General features: G+C 35.3%; 1 long non-coding RNA gene across 1 annotated transcript in view; it reads right to left on the bottom strand.

Annotated features, from left to right (window-relative positions):
- Positions 1–8,400: 8,400 nt before the first annotated feature.
- The window catches only part of LOC130453731 (uncharacterized), a 58,404-nt gene continuing 40,643 nt past the window's right edge, over positions 8,401–26,161 (bottom strand). Inside the window, exon 4 of the long non-coding RNA XR_008911256.1 lies at positions 8,401–8,903. This is a non-coding gene — a long non-coding RNA (uncharacterized LOC130453731). The remainder of the gene's footprint in view (positions 8,904–26,161) is intronic.

Genomic DNA, 26,161 nt, shown 5'->3' on the forward strand with positions numbered 1-26,161 from the left:
TTCATAATTATTCCCAGAATCTTCCCTTTTCCACACCTCTGGAGAGTCATCTTGTATATCAAATAATGTATTTTAAAGATAAAAAAGAAAAATAGCACAACTGATCAATACATTGTAAGAAGTCTAAAAACTTGGATTTTAGATGTATAACATCTTGAGACCTCCCACCTCCATAAGGTTGGGAATGTACTCTCATATCTCTTCTTGTAAGTCATGCTCGATCTTTATAATTTTAATTCACTTGTGATTTTTCTCTCTATGGTTTTTCTTTCCATTTACATTCTGATAGTCATTTTTTTTTGTTTCACTTACTTCACACAACATCACTTCATGCATATCTTTCCAAGTATCTTAGTATTTCATCACATAAACTATTTCTTACAGCACAATAATATTTTATTTAATCCATGTACTATAATTTCTTTAACTGTGGATATCTAATTCATTTCTAATTTTTTGCTATTATACACACACACACACACATGCAGTGATAAATATTTTAGAGTAACTGGAGACTTTCTTCTTATCAAGAGCTTCCTTGTAAAACCCAGGGATGGAGTCTCTGGTTCAAAGAATACAGACATTTTAGTCACTTCATTTGCTTAATTCCAAATTGCTTTCCATAATGATTGAATCATTCCAGTTTTAACTATTGTCATTTTTTACTACCTTTGCCAATTTTCTGGGTGTAAAGTGAAACCTCGGGGTTGTTTTGATTCTCATTTCTCTTGTTAATAGTCATTTGGAGCATCCTTTCATATGGTTAGAACTCATATGAGAACTGTTTGTTCATAGGCTATGATCAGTTATCTACTGGGGAATAACTATTGGTTTGTGTGTGTATATAATATATATATATATATATATATATAAATATATTTAAATTGTTTATGCATTAGAGAAATTTGATATAAAGATTTTATATTCCATTCCACCACTTCCCTTCTTATCCTAGGAGAAGTAATTTATTATGTGCAGAAGTTTTTCAGTTTCATGTGAAGCTATTTATTTAATCTTTTGTAATTGCCTCTTTTTCTTCTTTGGTTAAGAATACATTTCTTACAGCTTTGAGAGGTGTATTATCTGTTTTGGCTTAAATTGTTTACAGTATAATCTTTAATATTAAAGTCAATTATCCAATTTAGAATGTATTGTGGAATATGTCACAAAATATTGGTTTAAACCTAATTCCTGCCAGATTGTTTTCAGATTTTCTCAGCAGTTTTTACCAAATAAGAAGAGCATTTTCCTAAGTGATTTGTTTTCTATTATAACAAACATTAGATCATTAAGTTCTATTGTTTCTGATTCTCCTTTGTCTTATTTGTTCCATTAATCTATTTTTAATCAATACCAGATGGTTTTGATAATTGCTCTTTAAAATATTGTTTGAAGTTTGGACATGCTATTCCTTTTTCATTATTACTTCTTTTCATCATTTCCCTTGATATGCTAGGTCCCTTGTTTTCCCAAGTGAATTCTGTAATTATTTAATTAAGTTCTATACAATATCACCTTGGTAACTTTTAAAAATATTTATTTATTTCATTGAATATTCCCCAGTTACAATCGTTTTTTTTTTTCAAATTTGAGCTACAAATTATCTCTTCCTCTCTCCTTGATAAGGCAAGAAATTTGATATTAGTTATACTTGTGAAGTCATGCAGAATGCATTTTCATTTTAGCTATGTTGCAAAAGCAAACACAGACCTAGAAAAGAGCAAGAAAATAAAAGAAAGTAGCAAAAAGTATACTTCAGTCTGCATTTATCAATTCTGTCTCTGAAATTTGACAACATTTTCATCAAAGGTCCTTTAGATTTATCTTGGGTCATTGTCTTGATCAGAGTAGCTAAGTCTTTCATAGGTGATCATCCTTTCAATATTTCCTTGGTTCTGCTCACTTCATTTTTCATGTGTCTGCTTCCCTTTTATAACTCCTCTTTTCCCTTATCCCCTTCACTTCCTAGTTCCCTTTTGGGTAAGATAAATTTCTATTACCATTTGAGTACATATCTATATCTATCTATCTCTATCTCTATCTATCTATCTACCTATCTATCTATCTATCTATCTACCTACCTATCTATCTATCTATCTATCTATCTATCTATCTATCTATCTATCTATCTATCTATCCCCTCTTTGAACCAATTTAGATTTGAGTGAGAGTCAAGTGTTGTCTACTCCCCTGCTTTATTCTCCACCGTAAAAGCTCTTCCTTGCATGTCTCTTGTAGCATACCAGACATGTTGGCATCTGGGAAGTATGATTGATGTATTGATATTGTATTACCAGACACATGGTCAGGTCTCTTGATGGTCATTGTATGGAAAGGGATAGGCCAAGGGACTAGCAAAGGACAGGCAAATTCATGGGCTGGGCCTTGGCCAGGACCACGCTGCCTCAGGGTCATGTTGCCTCAGCTCAGAATACTTTCATTTGCAAAGCATGGTTAGATTAGGACCCTCAGCTTGGACTACACTCATTTGCAAAGCCTCAGTTGGATTAATCCCCACCTCTTTGATTTCGTCATTGTCAATTCAACCAATGTTAAAACCTATGTCATGTTACATATTTGTTGATCCACATTCCTAAAAACCTTCAATAAAAACTGAGGACTAGCACTCAACTCATACTTACTAGCCCTTTACTACCTCTCTCTGACTAGCTCTCTAACTAGCTCTCTCCCCCTTCACTTCCTCTCTCCCTCTGTTCCTCCTCGATTCTCTCAATCTTACTCTTACTCACTCCTACTTTCTCTCTCCTTCCCTCCTCTCCTCTAACCTCTCTTGCTTCACTATATCTTTTTCATAGTGACGCTGTCACCCCAGTACCTCCTATTGCTATAGGAGGCACCAAGGAGTTGAGACTCCCCACTTTTTCTAGCAACACTGTAGCCCCCAAAGCAGACTCTCTTGTCTAGGAGTATCAAGGAGTTGATATTCCCCACATATTCTCTTATTCCTCTTATTTCCTTGGAGTTTGCATTACTCCCCATGTGTTTCTATTTCTGCCTTTGAGTCATTATTATTCTCCCATTTCCTTAGCCTCCTCTCTCCACCTCAGGTTATTACCCACAGATAAATATTATAGGACTCCCATGGGGGGTTGCTATATCTCTTTTATGTGAGATAATTGTCCCCATTTGTACTCTTTCTTCTGCCTTCTCCCAGAGTATTCCTCTTTGTCATTTTTCCATTTTTATTTCATTCCAACAAAATCTACTCACATGCTCCCTTTCAATGTAGAAGTTACATATATCATCTTTCCATATAGGAAGATAAATAGTTTAATCTTGAGTCCCTTATGATTTCTCCATGTTTACCTTTTCTTGCTTCTCTTGAGTCTTGTATTTGAAAGTCAAATATCCTATTCAGCTCTGATCTTTTCATCAGGAATGCTTAAAAGTACTCTATTTCATTAAATATCCATTCCCCCCTTGAAGGATTATAGTCTATTTTGGTGGGTAAGTTATTTTTGGTTAAAATTCTAGCTCCTTTACCCTCTGGAATATCATATTCCAACACACACCTATCCCCCTCTTTTAATACAGTAACTGATAAATCTTGCATAATCCTGACAGTGGTTTTACTATATTTGAATGATTTCTTTTTGGTTGTTTAAAGTGTTGTCTTTTTGCCTTTCCTAAAAATAATAAATAGTATATATCTAAAACTATCAGCAACCATCATCTGCAATGGGGATAAACTAGAAGCCTTCCCAATGAGATCAGGAGTGAAACAAGGATGCCCATTATCACCTCTATTATTTAACATTGTACTAGAAACACTAGCTGTCATAATTAGAGAAGAAAAATAAATTGAAGCTATTAAAATAGGCAATGAGGAGACCAAGCTATCACTCTTTGCAGATGATATGATGGTCCACTTAAAGAATCCTAGAGAATCAACCAAAAAGCTAGTTGAAATAATCAACAACTTTAGCAAAGTTGCAGGATACAAAATAAACCCGCAGAAGTCATCAGCATTCCTATACATTTCCAACACATCTCAGCAGCAAGAATTAGAAAGAGAAATCCCATTCAAAATCACCTTAGATAAAATAAAATACTTAGGAATCTATCTCCCGAGACAAACACAGGAACTATATGAACACAACTACAAAACACTCTCCACACAACTAAAACTAGACTTGAGCAATTGGAAAAACATTAACTGCTCATGGGTAGGATGAACTAACATAATAAAGAATGACAATCCTACCCAAATTAATTTACTTATTTAGTGACATACCCATTGAACTACCAAAAATCCTTTTTTACTGAATTAGAAAAAACCATAACAAAGTTCATTTGGAAGAACAAAATATCAAGGATATCCAGGGAAGTCATGAAAAAAAAATGCAAAGGAAGGTGGCCCTGCAGTTCCAGATCTCAAACTATACTATAATGCAGTGGTCATCAAAACAATTTGGTACTGGCTAAGAGACAGAAAGGAGGATCAGTGGAATAGACTGGGGGTATGTAACCTCAACAAGACAGTCTATGATAAGCCCAAAGATCCCAGCTTTTGGGACCAAAATTCACTATTTGATAAAAATTGCTGGGAAAATTGGAAGACAGTATGGGAGAGATTAGGTTTAGATCAACATCTCACACCCTACATCAAGATAAATTCAGAATGGGTGAATGACTTGAATATAAAGAAAGAAACTATAAGTAAATTAGGTGAACCCAGAATAGTATAAATGTCAGATTTTTTGGAAAGGAAAGATTTTAAAACCAAACAAGAGCTAGAAAAAAATCACAAAAATGTAAAATCAATAATTTTGATTACATCAAATTAAAAAAGTTTTTGTACAAACAAAACCAATGCAACCAACAACTTTAAATAAATGTTTTTTTTTTTTTTTAAGGAGCACTTTGTAATTGAATTCATGTAAATCTTTTGTATATTTTGGTGAGATAATGCTTAGATATTTTATGCATCTTGTATTTATTTAGAATGGAATTTCCATTTCAATTGCTGCTTTATGGGTTTTGTTACTAGCATCTAGTAATTTGTTAATTTTTGAGATTCATTTTGTAGCCTTTAAATTTGTTGAAGCTGTTACCTTAATGCGCATTTGCTGATTTAGTAGAATTTTCTAAGTACACTCATATTGTTAACAATAGTGATAATTGTCTTTCTCTTTACCTATCTTTATGATTTTGCATTTTTTTTCTCATCTTATTACTGTTGCTACCACTTCCAATGGTTGCTACCATTATATTGAGTAATACTGGAGAGAATAGGCATCAATATTTCACTTTCATATTTATTTTAAAAGGGTCTAGTATATTTCCTTTGCATTTAATATTTGATTTTAGTTTTAGAGAGAAGATTCATGATATTTAAAAAAAGATCACTCTATGCTTATACTTTGTAGGGCTTTTAAGAAATGAGTGTTTTATTTTGCCCAATGTTTTTTTTTTTGCATCTATTGAGATAATTGTATAGTCTTGAATGTTTTACTTTTTAATATGACTAATTATTTTGATTATTTTCCCTTAATGTTGAACTATCCTAACATCCCTTGTATGAATTACTCATTTATAGTGAGTGATTTCTTGGATAAATCACTGTATACTAACAGGATTTTGTTTAAAATCAATATTTATCAAAATATTAGCATATTATTTTATCTTTCTTTAGTTTAGGTATTAGAACTATATTTGTCTCAAAACAGGATTCTAGTAAGGTTCCTCCTCAATTTTTGAGAATAATTTATGAAATATTACACTAGTTCGCCTTCAAATGTTTGATAGAATTCTTCTATGAATTTTTCAGAACTAAGAATCCTCCCCCATCTCCCCACCCTGCTTTGGTAATTATTTTAAATCTAGATTTACATCTCTTTCTGAAACTGTTTTTTTAAAAAGCTCCAGCTCCTTTTCTGTCTTTTTAAAAAATATTTTATATTTTTGAAGATATTCCTTTTTATAATTTTTCTCAGTTTTGTTAGCATATAACCATGCATAATATATCCTGACTTTTCTTTTTGTAATTTCTTTTGGTTTTGTTGTGATTTCACCTTGCTCATTTGTTAGTTTATCAATTTGACTTTCTTTCCTCTTCTTTTTAATAAGATTACCTAACATTTATCATTTAAAACTTGTTTCAAGGACCACTTTTTATTTATTTTTAACTCTGAAATAATGATTTATTATTGAGTTTCATTATCAATTATAAACTGATAGCTTTGCACAACATATTTTTAAGTTTATTTAATTAACTAATTAATTTAGAATATTTTTTCCAGGGTTACATGATTCATATTCTTTCCCTCCCCTCCTATGTATTAGAAAAGATAATCTGTGGAACTATTTCTAGTTATATTCTTGCTTTCTGTCTTGCATGCATGAGGTTCTCTCTTCCTTCATGCCTCTTCCACACCTAACACCCCCTCTCATAGACAATGAGCAATTCCACTGGGTTCCAAATGTGTGACTGATCAAGACCTATTTTCATATTATCAGTATTTGCACTAGGGTGATTCATTTTAGAGTCTATATCACAATCAAACCATGTGATCAAGCCATTGTTTTTATTCTGTGTTTCTACTCCCACAGCTCTTTCTCTGGATGTGGATAGTGTTCTTTCTCATAAGTCCCTCAGAGTTGTCCCGGATCATTGCATTGCTGCTAGTAGAGAAGTCCATTACATTCAATTGTGCCACAAGGTATCAGTCTCTGTGTACAATGTTTTCCTGGTTCTGCTCCTTTCACTCTGCATCAATTCCTGGAGGTCGTTCCATATCCCATGGAATTCCTCCAGTTCATTATTCCCTTGAGCACAATAGTGCTCATCACCAACATATACCACAATTTGTTCAGCAATTCCCTAATGGAAGGGCATCCCCTCATTTTCCAATTTTTTTGCCAACACAAAGAGTGCAGCTATGAAGATTCTTGTACAAGTCTTTTTCCTTATGATCTCTTTGAGGTACAGACCCAGCAGTGCTATGGCTGGATCAAAAGGCAGACAGTCTTTTAAAGCCCTTTGGGCATAGATCCAAATTGGCTTCCAGAATGCTTGGATCAATTCACAACTCCACTAGCAATGTATTAATGTCCCAATTTTGCTGCATCCCCTCCAACATTTATTACTTTTCTTTGCTGCCTATCATATTAGCCAATCTGCCAGGTTTAAAGTGGTACCTCAGAATTATTGTGACTTGCATTTCTCTAATTAGAAGAGATTTTAGAACACTTTTCATGTGCTTATTGTTTTTTAAATATAAATATAAATAAATATAAAATTAAAAATATAAAAAATATTGTTTTTTTAAATATAAAAATATTTACATTTTGTAATATTCTGTGTCCTGTTTGCTCTTATAATCTTTCCTTTCTCACAGATTTGACAGGTATACTATTCTATGTTCACCTTATTTCCTTATAGTTTCCTTCTTTATATTTAAGTTATTCACCCATTCCTAATTTATCTTCTTGTAAGAAGTGAGATGTTGATCTAAACCTAATCTCTCGCATACTGTTTTCCAATTTACCCAGCAGTTTTTGTCAAATAGTGGGTTTTTGTCTCCAAATCTCGGATCTTTGGGCTTATCATACACTGCAAGGACCACTTTTTAAATGCTCCATTATTTTAAATTATTATTTTTCTTGCCCTTTATGGAATTTTTTCACTCTAGCTTATGGGTATTTGGGTATCTGCCATTTGGGTATCAATGATCATTTCTTATTCTCATCTCTCTAGTTCAGGGGAGTTGATTTGCAGAGACTATGACTCTAATTCTAGACTTAGTAGTTTTAGTGGCCTTTCAATCTAAATCCTTTTTTTCTGCTAATTTCCACATCTCCATATTTAATGAAGTAAATTGTTAGATTCAGCAAGCCTTTTCATATCATATGTACCTTAGTAATAAAAAATATATGTGTATATATGTATATATTCATAGTAAGTTATTTTCTTAATTTTCTTCTTATTAAAACCTGTGACTTTAATGTTAGGATTGGTTTGACAAGCAGAAGCTGCTGCCTTAGGGCTGTAACATTCCACTTCCTCTTCCTTTCTCTATTCTGAAGCATTCTCTCCAAATAAAAAACTGAACTTAATTGGTCATGTGACTAAAATAATGTTTAAATGAAACCTTCCAAAGATGAAAAACTTTACACATTAACCACAGTTCCACTCCATCCATTAGGGTGCCTAAAACCCACAAAGAGGGTCATTTAAAAGATGCCAAAATAAATGACTAGATGGCTCAAGCTGTGCCTAAGAAAAATAAGCAAACATAAGTAGCCTAATATCAAATCATCTGCTCCTCAGAAATTCCACAGTGGAGAGATACTGTTCTTCTGAGCTGTATGTTTAAGTGACTTTGAGTACAGGCATGTTTGAACACTACTTGTAATGACATAGATTTGAGTAAAAAGTGAATTTATCTCGTGCCTCATCCAAGTAGTTTTGGCACTATGGGTAACAAAAGGAATTTGTTTCTTCATGGTTTCATCTATAACATCCCATACCATGTACTCATATTGCCCATTCCAGGAAAGTGTTATGGTAAGATTTTGATGGGTATAAGGTGCACACCAACCAACTTGACAGACAAGCAAAACCTGTCAGTGAGTTAGGGGGATGTTTACTCCAAGCATATGACAGCTTTCCCTTGGAAGAATGGACAGATAACAATTTGTTCCAGCGGCCAGGAAGGTAGGTGAAGCAGATACTGTAGAATGATTTAGAACTTGGTCAGATATAGAAGACACCAAGGTCATCCACTGCATTCCAGATCACCAGTCATCCTGACTCTTGTCCTTCCACTGGACTTTGAAGACTCTGGAAGAGAATGAAGCTGAGGACTCCGTGCAACTCTGCCTCTCTTAGATTCAGTTCTTCACAAGTCAAAACGTTGCCCCATAATGTCATTGATTATCTTTGAAAACAAAGGATGAACAACAATAGCATCATAGTGTTTCTGGGGTCTGGCAAAATGCTTTGTACAAAGTAGATAATTGAATTACATTTAACACATGACAATTCTGTGAGATATTCCCATGATGCATTCGAATGAGTGATAGATTTGGAATCAAAAGATGTAGGTTTTAATTCTGGCACTGTCACTGTGTGTAACTTCAGATGATTTAACTCTCTGGGGTTCAGTTTTCCAATCAGCAGAATGAGATTGTTGGAACACATGGTCTTGAAAGTGTCTTCTGTCTCTAATTCCATTTATATGTTATTAACCTTAAAATGCTAGATAAATATTAGCTATTAGTATCATTATTGATGTTGCTGTAGTTATGCTCCAAAGGGAATGTTTAAAATGTAATAATCCTTTCTTTTGATGTAACAATTATTATCTGATAATGATCCAACAGGAACTAAAAGTCTACTTGGAAATCAAGAGCAAAATACTAATGGATTTTAATGCATTGGTTTTAATTTAGTACATTTATTTTGTTGATGTACTTATTAACCTTCTGATCTTTAGTTAATAAGCCATTCCTACTCAAGTGTCTTACAACTGGAAGTGAGGGATGGAAATTGTACCAATGAAATTAACTAACTTTTGGCTTCATCTCTCATTTTATAATATCATAGCAATTACCATAAATTAATTTCAATAAAGAATTCATAGGACAATTATATGGCTATTACTGCAATAGTAATGGAATAGCAGTTTTCATATAAAAGAATAAAACAGAACAGAACTAATTTCAAAATATGTTTAATAATGTCAGTCTCCATAAAATAACATGAAATCATGTATTTACATATATTATATAGTATATCTTCTTCACTGACATGCTTATGACCCTATTTAATAAATTTTCATTTAAAGAGGGTAATTTTTTTTGTTTTTTTTTAATTTTAATATTATTTTATTTGGTCGTTTTCATACATTATTCACTGGAAACAAAGATCATTTTCTTTTCCTCCCCTTCCCCCCCCCCCCCGCCTTTCCCTCTCCCATAGCCGACGCATGATTCCACTGGTTATCACATGTGTTCTTGACTCGAACCCATTTCCCTGTTGTTGGAGTTTGCATTATAGTGTTCATTTAGAGTCTCTCCTCAGTCTTATCTCCTCCAACCCTGTAGTCAAGCAGTTGCTTTTCAGCGGTGTTTTTACTCCCACAGTTTATCCTCTGCTTGTGGGTAGTATTTTTTTTAGATCCCTGCAGATTGTTCAGGGAAATTGCATTGATACTAATGGAGAAGTCCATCACCTTCGATTGTACCACAATGTATCAGTCTCTGTGTATAATGTTTTCCTGGTTCTGCTCCTTTCACTCTGCATCACTTCCTGGAGGTTGTTCCAGTCTCCATGGAATTCCTCCACTTTATTATTCCTTTTAGCACAATAGTATTCCATCACCAACATATACCACAATTTGTTCAGCCATTCCCCAATTGAAGGGCATCCCCTCATTTTCCAATTTTTGGCCACCACAAAGAGCGCAGCTATGAATATTTTTGTACAAGTCTTTTTGTCCATTATCTCTTTGGGGTACAAGCCCAGTAAAGAGGGTAATATTTTTAATATCCATACACTAATATTAGAGGCAGGAGTCAGAAGGAATGGAATAAGATTTGCAGAGATCCACATAAGATTTTTGTTGTTGTTATTTTGCGTTTTCATTCAATAACTTTTGTTCAGGGGGAAGCTCTTCAGTGGTTGAAACTGAACAGAACATAACCTTTACTGAATTCTAATTTTAACCCTGCCACTAATCCACTTCAAAATTTAGATGAATCATTAAGTCCCTAACCTCATCTGTAAAATGATATGCTTCAATTAAATATTTAAGAACCTTCAATATGTAACACTACATTGTTCCAAAATGAAAAAGTAACCAAATTAAGATAAATTAAAATGAATATAGACTCAAAATTATGAAAATCAAGAGGAAAAATACCTTTCTTCCTCTATAAAACCCTACTCTGAAGCTATCTAATGAAAAGGTTAATCCTGGTTTTTCCAAGGTTGTGTCATAGTTAGACAAGTTTTGCAGGTCCTAGTAGGTAAGAAATGCTTCAAGCACAGTCATAGAGACAAAAATATGTCTTAGGAATTGCCTATAAAAATATGGAGAAGATCATCCCCAGAATGTTGGCTATGGAGTGGTGGGTTTAGTTTTTTTTGGTGATAGTTGCCCATATAACAGTTCAAAATACAAAATGGCCCTTGGTATGATGCAGTCAGTCAGTCAACAAATATTTATTAAGAGCTTACTATGTACCATGTACTGTGCTAAATGCTAGGATACAGAGAAATGTAAAAATTACTCCTTGTCCTCAAGGAAATCACATTCTAATGGGAGAACATACAAACAACTATGTACAAACAAGATATAGACAGGACAAACTGGAGATAATCAGTGAAGGGAAGGCACTAAAGCATTAAGAAGGATTAGGAAATTATTTTTGTAGAAAGTGCAATGCTAGATCTCACTTGTTTGTTGGAAGCAATAAGGCCATGGGATGGAAATGAGAGAGAGAATGCCAGGCATGGGAGACATCCAGTGAAATTATCCAAAATTAGGAGATGGAATGTCTTGTGTGCTGTAGCATTTAAAAGAGTGGGAGCCATGATAGATATAAGAGTGGGTGAGTAAATTGCGACTGCAGAAAATATGTTTCACTACAGTGTCTTGGTTTTTAAATCAAATATAAGGTGGTCACCAGGGAAATATTCCCAATTATGAATATACCCAAGTCAACTGGGTTTTATAGGGAATTTAATTAATAATACAATGAGGAATTATAGAAAGAGAGAGAGAGAGAGAGAGAGGAAAAAGGGAATAAATGAGAAAAGAATAGGCCGGCCCAGGCAGCCCTGGCCAACCCAGGCCTAAGCCCTAAAAGAAAGATCAGTTAGTCCTTATATCTTAATCACTCACCACAAGATCTGTCCAAGCAAGGATTCTAGTGACACCAAGCCAGTATCATCTCAGCTGCTTTCACCAGCTCAATCTTCTCTCTGAATATTTCAGAATGAGTCTTGAGAGAGACCCTTCAAGGCAGTCTTTCCCAGCTGACTGTTTCTAGAGAGAGTTTTTCATCTCCTTTTAAAGGGCAATTTCTCCTATGTCACCTCCCCTAAGTCCTTACATCTACCAATCACAGTAGACATTTTTCAAAGGACAGACCATTCTTAATCCATACCTAAGAAGGTGTGGATTTTTGAGTAATTCACACCAGGAAAGCTCTGAGTAAGTTTCCCAGTTCTTTGTTCCTTGTAAATTCACAAGTTGCCTGACCTTTATAGATACTTAGCACCCCTTTCTAAAAATAGGCATGGCTTAAGTATGGGTTTTAGTACTTTTCATTGTTCTGCAAGGAGTTTTCTTCCCTAAAGCAGTCTTAAGTACAGGTGGAGTAGAGGTCCTCCAATTTCTGATCTAAGTAGAGTTCTCACATTTTAGATCTAAGTAGCTTCATTGTTTAAAATGGGGAATGGTCTTAACCAAATGTTCTAAGGTAGAGTCTGAGAATTTTTTAACATTCACAAGTCTGAGAATTTCAAGATTCACAGTGCAGAACATCAGGGAAGTCAATGCCATTGAGGAGCAGAATATATGGAGGAGAATACTGTGTATGAAGATTATAAAGGTAGAATGGAACCAATTTGGCATGTAAATTGCAATTATTTTAGCCACTGATTTGCCCTGGAAAATTGAGAACCCTGCAAGGAGAGATGCATGCACATGGAATGATCTTTCTTGGTACTTTTGAGTAGATGAAGGAATCAATCCCTTCAAGTTTTTATTATTCTTTCCAAAGTGAAATTGTGAGACATCTTTCCATTTTATGCAGATTTTTCATGGGGATAAGTTTAATTTTGCAAATAGGAGGCAATTTGATTTTCTCAGTAGTAACCTTTTCAGCCATATGCTTTCTTTTTGATCTTTATATTTTATGAGAAAGATCTATTCACATATAGATGGTGTCCATGTCAAAGCTATGAGAAGGCAAATGGTAGGCTATTGAAGATAATTTTTCTCCAGATGATTACATCACTACAGTAAGATTACTAATTGAAAAGCACAAATCTTGTTGGGTCCTTCACTGGTAATGACAAATATGCATCTGACTAAGTATATGAAGATATAGACTTACAGGCTTTTCTAAATCATGGTACAAATATGTACATTTATGACTTTGTTTAGTGATCTACTTGAATACCTCCATCAAGCAAGGTATCAAATGGGGGTGGAGAAGGGTAATATGATCACCAAAGGTTATCATTAATTTGATGGTGAGTGTCCTACATAAAAACCAAAGAGTGATCTCTATTGATGGAGAAGTTCTAGGGATATACCTGTTACCAACTGACATTTAGCTAATTTCATTGAGGTCAGAATGCAGCAATGAAATCCAAGATCATTCCAAAGCAATGCACATAAGAAAAACAAATAAAAAATAGATTAAAATGAATATTTCCCACATGATAATGTATTTGAATAGGAGGCAGTCTGTTAAGTCAGTCAATATATCAACAGAAAGATTTTGAACAGGATTTATAGCTGAAGATAAATTGAACTTCTCAAAGAATTGAATAGGAGGAAGAAATCAGGAGAAATAATGTTCAAAAATGTTTCTGAATTTTCAGGCATTTGCAAGATCCTAAGATGCTCACTGTCACAAAATTCCATCTTTTTAACATCAAATATTCTCTCAGTCATGCCATATGAATGTCAATCAAGGAATGATGGAATGTTACAATCTTTGTTAATTATTAATTGTTATTAATTCTTTCAGAAGAGAGGACCATAGATGAAAAAATAGTGTAATGTAAGAAAGAGAGATCCGGGGTTTACCATGAGAAGCCAAGCTGAAGGAGAAATCAGCTGAAGAGCAGTGGAGGAGGGGCAGAGAGAGAGAAGCTCCAGCTTCAACAGTCTTCCAGCCTGGGAGGTGGAGGAGGAAAGGATGTTTTCCTGGAAGTTGAGAAAGAGCCCATTGGTTTGGGACCTATTATTCCTTATGTGACCCCAAAATACCTCCACTAGGACCCTTCAAGAACAACTACCTGAATTCTAAAGGGGGGTTTTGGATTTGGACTCCCACTGTCCAGAGCCATCCAGATCTCTCCCTGAGATTTCTCTCTCTCCCTTACCTATTCCTAGACTCCTGAATTAAAAACGAGTTAGCTAAGGAATAGGGATCAAGCAGCAGCTGGCTAGAGGAGGGTTCAAGAACCCTGAGAACTTGGGGGGCCAGTCTACCAGAGGGTAACAGTGTTAGGGTTTCCTACTCCCCACTTTCCTTGCTTGACACCCCTATCTCTCCTTCCCAATGTGAACCCAAATAAATTGTTTACTGCTTTAGAGTTATGTCTGGTTGGTTTCTGACACTAGGAAAGGAGACAAAAGATTTTGGGGAAAATCACATCTCTCCCCCAAAGGGGAGGATTAGCTCAGCATCCCAGGGATCCAAACTGCCTAACCCAAGGAACAACATCTCTCCTTGATAGTGGGGTGACCCCAGGTTTCTGAAGGGAAGTGACAGTGGATGTCCTCCATTGCCCAAAACTATTCTCTGAGGAGACATATTCCCTCTCTCAGGGGGACAAGATTTGGCTATTGCTCTCCCAGAAAAAGAGAGGGAAAGAAGAATCTTTTCTCCCTCTCTCCTTCCATTCCCCCTGTTCCTCTCTCAAATCCTTCTATTATAATAGCAAAGGAAAGATCTTTGAAGGAGGATGCAAGCAGACTGCAACATGTTGTCAATGATGGCTATATCATATGGTGAGTGGCAGAAAGTATATTGTGAAGTTCATGTGTGACTAGAAGAGGAAGTGGGCCACTTATGCAGTGAAAGTGAGTAATTACCGATAGGAAGCCCTAGCATTTCAATGTCATTAATAGAATTTTTTAAAAGAATAAGAGAAGGATTTCTAATGTGTCAAGTGGGAGTATTTTTTAAAAAAATGGATGAAAATTGAACAGGATAAGGGAATACTATAGTTGGACTATAAATAAACTATATGGTGAAAGGAAGACATTTTAGTGATGTCATAAATCCACTGATTTATTGAAGGAGCTGTATCATATTCATAGTTTATATAATAGGATATTCCTATTATTTTAAAAAAATAAGTTAATTATTTGTTTGTTACATTAAAGTTCCCAGGTATCTCCCTCCATCCAAACCCTACACTAGAGAGGGCATCATCATTTGACAAAAAATATGTGGGTATATCTAAAACTATGTCATCAATATTTCTACTTATCAGTTCTTTCTCTGGAGGTAGACATTCACAGTTATTCTTCAAAGATTATTTCTTGCTATATATAATATTCTCTTGGTTCCATTCATTTTATTCTTCATATTTTCATGAGAATCTTTCCATATTTTAGTTAACATGCTCATTGACAATCTAATTGTTATAAGATATAAGTGATGATTCAGAAATGATTCTTATTCTTTTGATTATAAACTTTAGATAATGTATAGAACAGAGATATTTGAGATAATATATTGAGATAATTTGAGAAAATGTATGGAACAGGGTGATATTAGCACAGCACCAAGGGTAGAATTAGGAACACTGATTAGACATTGCAGAGAGGCAGATGTAGGCTTGCAAAAAGGGGAAAAGACCTCTAACAGTTAGTTTCCCAAAGTTGAATGGCCTGTCATGGGATTATTAAATTCCCCTATCACTGGGATTCTATAAATAGAAATTAGTTAGCACTTGTTAGGAATATGTTAGAGGATTCCCTCTCAGGGAGAGGTTAGACCAAATCACCTTCTGAGACCCTTTTAGCAATTCTGTGGTTCTATCTGGGCAGATAGGTGGCATAGTGGATAGAGTGCTAGGCATAGAGTCAAAAAGATACGATCTCAAATCTGGCTTCAGACACTTAGTAATTGTGTGACTCTAGGCAAGTCATTTAATAGACAAGTCATTCTAAAATGAGCTAGAGAAGGAAATGGTAAGCCACTCTGGTATCCTTGTCAAGAAAGCTAGAAATGGACTCATGAAGGGTAGAACACTACTAAAATAACTAACAACTCAATAATAAGCAATATACAATGGCAAACCACTCCAGTATCTTTGCAAGAAAACCAAAATTGGAGTCAGAAGACCTGAAAGCTATTGAAATAACTGAACAACAATAACAAAAAAATGTTTTTTTAATCCTTCCTTTTGCATATCTAGACTGATGACAATTACCTTGATTCTGGAAGTTATGTGAAAATTGGGATCAGTAATGAATATAGTGGCAGTCAAGATAATGGATCTAGCTCCTATTATGAAATGTCAGATTAATGCTCAAATCCATTTCCAGAATGCTCAAGATAACTTGATTGAATCATACTTCTGGGCTATGTTCTAAGGCTCTAAGTCCATGGAATGAAGGAAAACTATGGGATCTAACTATTTTGCTTGAATTCTCAGGCAGGCCAAAGGATAAAGGGAAAATTTTATTTTATGTGTTGTCCTCCCTCTTCAGATGTCTTTCCCCTTCAGAATATAAATTCCTTGAGGTTCTATTTTTCTTGAGGACAATTCTTTGTCTTGGTGAATGGATATGAATCCCCCAATACTTATTACAGTGTCTGGCACATAGTAAACATTTAACAAATGATGATGACTTCAATATGGGTGCTTTTGGCAAAAAAAAAAAAGTTGCTATATAGTGTGATGAGCATATTAGCTTAATCTAGCCCTACAATATTGTCTTCCTTGGTAGTTTCTCAGTGTTTTCAAAACATTTTCACACATTTTCCTATATTTATTAACTACATGTCCAATAATCCCATCATTAAACATAATAGACTCCCATCTTGAACAGCATCTCATTTCTTAAATCTAATCTTGTTCGATCAACTTCTCAAATGTGTTTCTAATGTAGATCACACATTACAGAGATAGTTTCAGCCCTCTTGAAGAGTAGGGCTTACTTTAGTTCCAACATTTCCTTTTTCTTCTTGAAGTAGCTATCCCATGCTAAGCCTGTGACATTTAATATACTGTGTCAACATGTTTTGGACAGATGAAAAAAGTTATTATTATTATTTTTAGTCAATTTAGAACATTATTACTTGGTTACAAGAATCATATTCTTTCCTTCCCTTCCCTCCCCTCACCCTTCCTGTAGCTGAAGCGCAATTCCATTGGGTATTTACATGTGTCCTTGATCAGAACCTATTTCCATGTTGTTGGTGTTTACATTAGGATGTTTTATTTAGAGTCTACATCCCCAATCATATCCCCTCAACCCATGTAATCAAATTTAGTAAAAAAGTTTTTTGGTAGTTCAATAGGTATGGCACTAAATAAGTAAATTAATTTGGGTAGAATTGTCATTTTTATTATGTTAGCTCATCCTACCCATGAGCAATCAATGTTTTTCCAATTGTTTAGATCTAGTTTTAATTGTGTGGAGAGTGTTTTGTAGTTGTGTTCATATAGTTCCTGTATTTGTCTTGGCAGATAGATTCCTAAGTATTTTATATTGTCTAGGGTGATTTTAAATGGAATTTTTCTTTCTAATTCTTGCTGCTGAGATGTGTTGGAGATATGTAGAAATGTTGATGACTAAATGTGGTTTTACTTTGTATCCTGCAACTTTGTTAAAGTTGTTGATTATTTCGAGTAGCTTTTTGGTTGATTCTCTAGGATTCTTTAAGTGAATCATATCATCTGCAAAGAGTGATAGCTTGTCAACCCATGTAAACAAGCAGTTTTTTTTTCTGTGTTTCTACTCCCACAGTTTTTCCTCTAGATGTGGATAATGTTCTTTCTAATAGATCCCTCCAAGTTGTTCAGGATCACTGCATTGCCACTAATGGAGAAGTCCATTACATTTGATTGTACTACAGTGTATCAATCTCTGTATATAATGTTCTCCTGGTTCTGCTCCTTTTGCTCTGCATCAGCTCCTGGAGGTCATTCCAGTTCCCATGGAATTCCTCCACTTTATTATTCCTTTGAGCACAATAGTATTCCTTCACCAAACATATACCACAATTTGTTCAGCCATTCCCCAATTGAAGGGCATCCCTTCATTTTCCAATTTTTTGCCACCACAAAGAGTGAAGCTATAAATTTTCTTGTACAAGTTTTTTCCTTATTTTCTCTTTGGGGTACAAACCCAGCAGTGCTATGGCTGGATCAAGAGGTAGACAGCTTTTTAGTGCCCTTTGGGCATAGTTCCAAATTGCCCTCCAGAATGGTTGGATCAATTCACAACTCCACCAGCAATGCATTAATGTCCCAACTTTGCAACATCCCCTCCAGCATTCATTATTTTCCACTTCTGTCATGTTAGCCAATCTGCTAGGTGTGAGGTGGTACCTCAGAGTTGTTTTGATTTGCATCTCTCTGATTGTAAGAAATTTAGAACACTTTTTCATTTGCTTATTATTAGTTTTTATTTCTTTATATGAAAATTGCCTATTCATGTCCCTTGCTCAGATGAAAAAGTTTTTAACTAGACACACTTCATGCCTTTTGGGAATTTATAATCCTCAGTGACTTAACTAGGAATAATTTTCTCTGGGCTAGAAAATAGCTGAAGGATTCAGGTGCAAAGTAAATACAAGAAAAAAATTAAAAGCATAGTTTTGGGAAGTAAGTAAGTGTAGAAGCAACCTATACAGTTCATTAGCTCCCAAAGGTATTATATGAACATAACCTTTCTGTATGTCTGGTTGTTCCTTCTTGGTCTCCTTTGCTGGATCATCTTGAATGTCATACTCTTTTCATTAAATCAATAATTTAGAGCTGTAATGGATTTTGGAGGCCATCCAGTCCTTTCTGCATGACCCAATTCCCTCAAAAGAAAGGGAAGAATTAATATACCAACTACTATGTGCTTAGCACTGTGCTAAGTGCTTTACAAATATTTTGTTACTCACAATAGACCTTGGAGGTAAGTGTTTGTTTTATGCCCATTTTATAATTGGAGAAAATGAACTAGACTGACATTAAATAACTTGCCCAGGGTCACACAGCTGCTATCTGGCATTAAGACCTGAGTTCAAATTCCTCCTCAGTTACCAAGTATAAATCTGGGCAAGTCACTTAATTATTGTCTTCCTCGGTGTCTTCAATTATAAAATAGGTATAATAGCAGCTCCTACTTTGCAGGGTTATTGTGACAATCAAATGAAATATTTATAAAGCATTTAGCATAGCCTCTACAAATAGTAGACCATCATAAATCCTTGTTTCTGTCCTAAGTCCTCTTCACTATAGTCTTTTCCTTTGTGTCCACATTTGCTCCTCTAGGTTCAGGGTGTCTATACAAACAACTCCCAAAACTATAAATCCAGTTTATAAGCTTATATACTCCAGTTTCTGATGAATGGCTGTTTCCTCAAAAGATATCTCTACTTGGATATACCATTGACCTCTCAAACTGAATATATCAGAAACAGAATTCATCATCTTAATCTGTCCCTCTATTCCCTCCTCCATCAAAAAAAACAACAACTGTTCTCTAAACATTCCTACTGCTGTTGAGCATCACAATCTTACCCTGCCAGAAATATAGACTCATAAAATCAGAGTCGCTTTTTAGTCTTACTTCTGTTTCACCTATAAACCTCAGTATCCATTCAGTAGTGTAGCAGCTACCAAAAATCCAGTTTTGCTAGTGATTAGCATGGCAGCTTTGACCTGCTCTGTTTCTAAAATGGACTGGTTGACTTCTTATGCAGTCTGGTCATCCTCCACTCTGGGACTTATTATTGGTGCTGGGCTCAGTTCAGATACCCATTGGCTTAACCCACTGTCTCTCAGGACTCTAGCACTCATCACTAGCCTTAGTCTTCCCAGTATCAGGATTGACAAATGCCAGTCATCCTGCTCAGGAAATAATTATGTCTTATTGATGGTCTACCTGCACTACATCTCTTGCATCCATTTCTTTCTTTCTATTTGCATATCCATTATCCTACTCCATAACTACTTCATGTACCTTTTACTTATCAACAAGGTGTTTCAAAAGTCTTGGTGCAATTCTAAGTTACTAAAGATATTTTAAAATAGTTCCCTCATTGGCTTTCTTAAGGGCAACTAGATAGTGGATAGAGCACTGAGCCTGAAGTCAGAAGAACTGAGTTGAAATGCAGCCTCAGATACTTACTAGCTGTTTGACCCTAGCAGAGGTACTTAACCCTGTTTGCCTCGGTTTCCTCATCTGTAAAATGATCTGGAGAAGAAAATGGCAAACTACTCCTATATTTTTGCTAAGAAAACCCTAAATGGAGCCATAAAGAGTCAGAGGTGACTAAAACACATGAACAGCAATAATTGGTTTTCTGCTTCTAGGTTTTCCTCTCTTCAGTAATCCACTTAACTTTCAAACTGATAATTCTCAAGCATGGATCAGAACATATAACTTCCTGCTCAAGTAACTTTATTGAGGCAGCTAGAGTCCTAGACCTGGAATCAATAAGATTTGAGTTTGAATGTAGCCTTAGAAGCTCACTAGCTGTGTGACCCAGTAATCTCTGCTTGACACAGTTTCCTTACTTGTAAAATGAATATTAGAATAGTATCTACTTCCTAGTGTTATTGTGAGCATCAAATGAAATATTATTTGTAAAGCACTTAGCACAGCACCTAGCATATTGTAGGCCCTATATAAATACTTATACTCCCTTCCCTTTAGTGGCTTCCTATCATCTTGAGATAAAATACAAATTATTTCCCCTGACATTTAAAACCCTCCACAGTCTGGCTTCTATCTATTTTTCCATTCATGTTTCACATTAATTCCCTTTTATAAAAAAATGTCTCTGTATTCCAGCTAAATTGGCCTACTGGTTATTCTTTAAACTTTGTGCATTTGCATAATCTTTTCTAGAAACCTAATATCTTTCATCTATGCTTTTCAGAATTCTTATCTTCCTTTGAGACTCTTTACGAGCATTACTTCTTCTAGAAGCTTTTCTTAATTCCCACCCCCTCTTTCTCTCCTTGAATTTCCCTAGAGGATTTTAATTGATTCCATGTTCCCTTCATTGCCTGGCATAGTTCCATGTAGAAGATAAACATCCTGAAGGAAGGAAGGAACTTTTTTTCATTTTTAATCTTTATTTTCCTAGCCTTAGACACAGTGGGCATTTAAATTATTGAACTGAGTGAAGTCTAGTTTGATGATTGATTTTCATAATGATGCCTTCTAGTTATTAAGAACTTTTAGTTATATTTAAATCATATTTTTAACATGACAGGGAAATGACTAATTTATTTTAGAAATATTTTCTTACAAAATAGTTTCAATAAAAAAGCATTGTGATGATTAAAAGTGTTAATCCTTACTTGTCCTCTCCTATTACAAAGGAAAGTCCTTGATATTGTTATACTTTTCTGTTTGTAACTCCAGGGCTTAGCACTGTGATTTTTATCAAATTCTTAATAAAAGCTTTTCATTGATTGATTCAATAATCTGAATAATTTTCTACCAAGAATACTGATTCCATGAGGAGGACCTTATATAACTGAAGTTTTTACCATGTATAGTACTATAGAAATTCAGATATAGAAGATATCCCTGTGCCTAGGGTTGTCAGGGAAGACTTTATGAAAAGAAGAATTTAAGGAGTATCTTAAAAAATGTGACAGGTTTTTATAAGAACAAATATTAGAGGCAGAAAGAAAGATTTCATAGAGCAACACAGACAGAAGCATAAAAATAAGAAAAATATAAAATATATTGGTGAAATGTTAAATAATTCAGGTTAGTGTAGGATGTGGTCAGGGGAGCACTTCTCCATAAATTTGGAAAGGTAGATTGAAGCTAAATCATGGGGAACTGTGAATTGCATGCTAAAACCACCGGATCATAAGTTTAGAGTTGAAAGGGACCCAGGAGCCATTGAGGCCAATCACCACTTTTTTTTTAATAGATGCTGGAAGTTTATTTAACATTGGGTTTCCAGCACTACTACTAGGTTCTTTTCACTCCTATTTACAAAATTAAACTTATCCCCACAAACAAATGCCTCATACTGCTTTCTGGAGAAATCTAATTCTGTTTGAGAAAGTGCTGGCACTTTTGCTATTTTGTGACTTCATCTGATAATCTTTTATCCTATAGGGTTGAGAGGGCAGGACCAAAGGTAAAAAATCCTCAACAATTAAAAGCTAGAACAAAAAGCTGGAAGGTTTGGGAAATGTAGTTCTGGCTGGCCATCAAGGTGACACCTTTCCACTCTCAAATGTAGTCAGAAAAGAACTAGATCATGGAAAAACACATTTGTCCCCTTAGATTAATTAGCATGTATATTTTGAGATCCTTGCATGCTTAGTAGCTAGAGTTATAGATGGTACACCTTGGCTTTGGTGGGGCTTTGGTACATAGTCAATCTCAAATAGCAGAAGTTTTACTCTCTTCAGGAGAAGTGCCGCCTTCCCAATATCTTTCACTTGACTTGTCTCACCTGTTGACAGCATCTATATATTCTATGAAAGGATGAAGACTGAGATGCTCAAAAGAAAAAGATGATGACTCACAGGATAATCTGTATAACTTTAAAACAAAGGAGACCTATGCAGGTGGTGGCTGTGTGTCATACACAGGGCCTGCTGTGTGTATTTGTTCCTATTAGTCACGCATCCTGAAGCAGTCAAAGATGTCTGTGGTGAGAAATTTGTGTAAGATGATGACTAATTTTAGCCTGATTTATGTTGAACAAGAATGAGTAAAATTCTCCCTAGGAGAAAATTGATCACTATATTGTAAGCATATTCCTTCAAGGCACTTGGATGCTATTTAGAGGCTTGGAAGAAAGTACACTCACTGGTATCTTAGATGAAAATTGTTGGTGATTTGCTTTTCTGGCAAAAAGGTATTTGACTGCCAAGATCTGTTCTTTAGAAAGGAAGTTAGGTGGCTCAGTAAATGAATAGCCAGGGCTAGAAAGGAGAGGTCCGACTTTAAATCTGACCTCAGTAGGGGCATCTGGTTGCCTCAGTGGATTGAGTCAGGCCCAGAGATGGGAGGTCCTGGGTTCAAATGTGACCTCAGATACTTCCCGGTTATGTGACCCTGGGAAAATCACTTAACCCCCAATGCCTACTCTTTACCACTCTTCTGCCTTGGAACCAATACACAGTATTGATTCTAAGACAGAAGGTAAGGGTATGCCGCCCCCCATAAATATGGCCTCAGACACTTAGTTGTGACTTTAGGCAAGTGACTTAACCCGATTGCCTAGTCCTTACTGTTCTTCTTTTTTGGAACTAATGTATTGATTCTAAGTCAGAAGGTAAGGGGGAAGGAAGGAAGGAAGGGAGGGAAGGAGCGAGGGAGGGAGGTAAGAAGGAAAAAAAGGAAAAGGGGGAAAGGGAGGAAAGGAGGAAAAGGAAGGAAGGTAGTTGAGACCATAGCTTGGTTTGCATTTGAAGTGGATGTCTTGTAATTAGTTTTTTATAATCCTCAGGTTTGGTAAAGGGTTCTACAGCTGAGGGATGGAAAGGACCTTCATAGCTTTCATTTACATCTTGCTTTAGTTAATTAGGATACCAGCACCAAGTAAACATAAGATTTTGCATCTGTTTTGTATTTTGTGCCTCATACATATCCATAAATGTTCAAATTGGCTTTTTTACTAGAAAGTATGATCCTTGAGCCCAAGGACTGTTTTGCCTTTCTCCATGTAACCCCAAGGCCTATCCCAGGGCCTGGCATATAGTAGGAAATTATTGACCACTTGTTGACTGACTTATTTTAGATACCACAGGCTCAGAAGATTTATATGTAATAGAAGCCCATCAACTTATGTTGATTTTTATGTTTGAAATTGTAGAAATGAACTTATTTCTGCCATTTCTTAGCAGAACTTCCATTTTCAGAAGAGGCTTTGTACTGACCAATCATAGGCCTGTGTCGAGAACCAAAGTCTTGTTCTTAGCTATTTCCTATTATTGCTTAAATACTTTTTTTTTTAATTTCTAAACTTAGTTTGTATTTTAAATAGTCCATAAAGGGCTAAGTTTAGAAATTCAGTTCTTTTCTAATCATTGTTCTTTTCTGGACTCAAAGAATTCTAGTTGGCCTTGGAAACTATGTGAGAAAGAGAGGGAATCAGGCCTGATATCTTTAGCTTCCAAGCTATCTTTTAAGGATGTCTGGTTGGCTATCGAAAAATCTGAGCTACTCTCTAGCACCTCAACTCCAACAATGGCTTCTTCTTATTCCCATGTGAAGAGATGGGGCATGTTGCTCACTCTATTACTAAACTTCAGACCAATCATGTTGATCCTTGCTCCTCAACTCTACAACTTATCATTCTTATACTTATGAAGTCATTTTCCCTGCTCTGTGCTTTATGCATGCCCCCATTATCCTGTTCCCTTCTGGTTTTTAGCTTTAAGAGCTCTTAGGCTGTAAAGGTACTTCAGTACCCAAGGTGTCCTTATGAGTGCATACTTTGGTTCTATCCATTCTAAGAATGAAATTTATAGTCTCTGACTTCTGGTTTATTTATTCCAAGTTGGGGTTCCTGTCCGAGTCATTTGTTTTGGGTCAGAACATCACAGAGTGGTTCCATTAACCACTAAAATAGCCAGAAAAAAGGAGGAAACCACATTCTAAGAATTTCAATTTTAAAAGAATGGGTTCCTCTGACATGAAATATTTTTTTTTAAATAAGAGAAAAAATAGTTACAAAGGTGAGATCTAGAGTTATGAAAATGTTGCAAAATGTTGCAAAAATTCTTACTTAAATCTTTTTAAAAATATAGATATAGAGTTGAAAGAGACATCAGAAATGAAGTTCTTTGCTTATTTTTAAATATGAAGAACCTAGGAGTTAGAAAGGTCAAGAGACTTGACTATGGCCACACAGGTGAGAAGTAGGAGGACAGATTTAAAACCAAATCCTCTGGCTTTTCACACTTTTTCTGCTGCACTATAAGGGCACATTAGTCAGTCAACTAGTACTTATCAAGTGCCAACTATATGCCAGACACTATGCTACCTTCTGGGGACATGATGAAAGACAACTGAACAGTCCAAACTCTCAAGGAACTCAGTCTAATAAGAGATAACATACAAACAAGTATGAACAAAGAAGATACAATGGATTAAAGAATGTGTGATCTTATACATTATATACATTCCGCTTAGGGCCTGCCATGTGCACAGTACAGCACATATGGAAGGATTATTTTTTTCTATTCTTGTTTTCATTTGCCTGTGAGGGATAGGATAATCTTAGAGGGAAGGCACTAAGATTAGGACCTGGAAAAGATGTCTTATAGAGGGCAGGATTTTAACTGAAACTTGAAGGAAACTAGAAGGCAGAGATGAAAAGGGAGAACAGTCCAGTTGTAGGAGACATCATTGATTATAAAACAAAATTCAGAAGAAAAATAGGATGCATTGTCCAGAAAAGTGTTTTGCAGCCAACATTGGTATATATAAATATAGATAGTTAAAGATATAGATATATATTCCACAAAACTAGGGATGCCTTTTTTTTCCCTTTAAAAACATCCATTTCTTAGTATTTTATTGTCTTTTAAAAAATATTTTGCCAAAAATGCCTAGTTTGCAACCAGTGAGTAATTTAAACTCTGGGAGAACTTAATTCATCATAGGACAATAGGGGCTATAAATAGCATATAAAGACACAACCCCTCCCTTTTAGGGTGTTCTACTCTAAAAGATACTTCAGATATACATAAATACATTCCATTCTCAATGATCCAGGGGCTAATTATATAGTTTGTAAAACATCTAGTCCCCTTTTCTCTTCTCCCTTTTCCTTCTAGTTTCTTGGCTGCCCATTACCACTTCCATGATGTATGGATGGAAAAAGGTAATTTGAAGTCCTCCTAAGGAAATTACAGTGTGTTTTGAAAGATGTTGAAAGTAGATGTTGGATCATCCACAAATTTAGTTTATGTATGATTTCTTTATTTTTCCTTGAGGGCCAATACTGAGAATGAACAGTAATGCATGCTTTATTTTTGATGTGGGCTTTATTTCTGCTAAGGGTTTGATTTTTGTATTAGTTCCCTTAAGACCCTCATGAATTGTAGTTTGCTTGTTTGTTTTTTTTTCACAGAGTTTAGTGTAGCATAGCATTTTATTGTCAGATGTGCTGCTGGCTTCTGTTGTATCTTGATATTCAAAGGAGCATTTTTCAAATAAGAGATTTCATCACCAGTGGGCAGGATGAGTCACCAATACCAGTTCCCTCCAGCACCTGGGTG

The sequence above is a fragment of the Monodelphis domestica genome, chromosome 4 (assembly GCF_027887165.1).
Source record: "Monodelphis domestica isolate mMonDom1 chromosome 4, mMonDom1.pri, whole genome shotgun sequence".
Lineage (NCBI taxonomy): Eukaryota > Metazoa > Chordata > Mammalia > Didelphimorphia > Didelphidae > Monodelphis > Monodelphis domestica.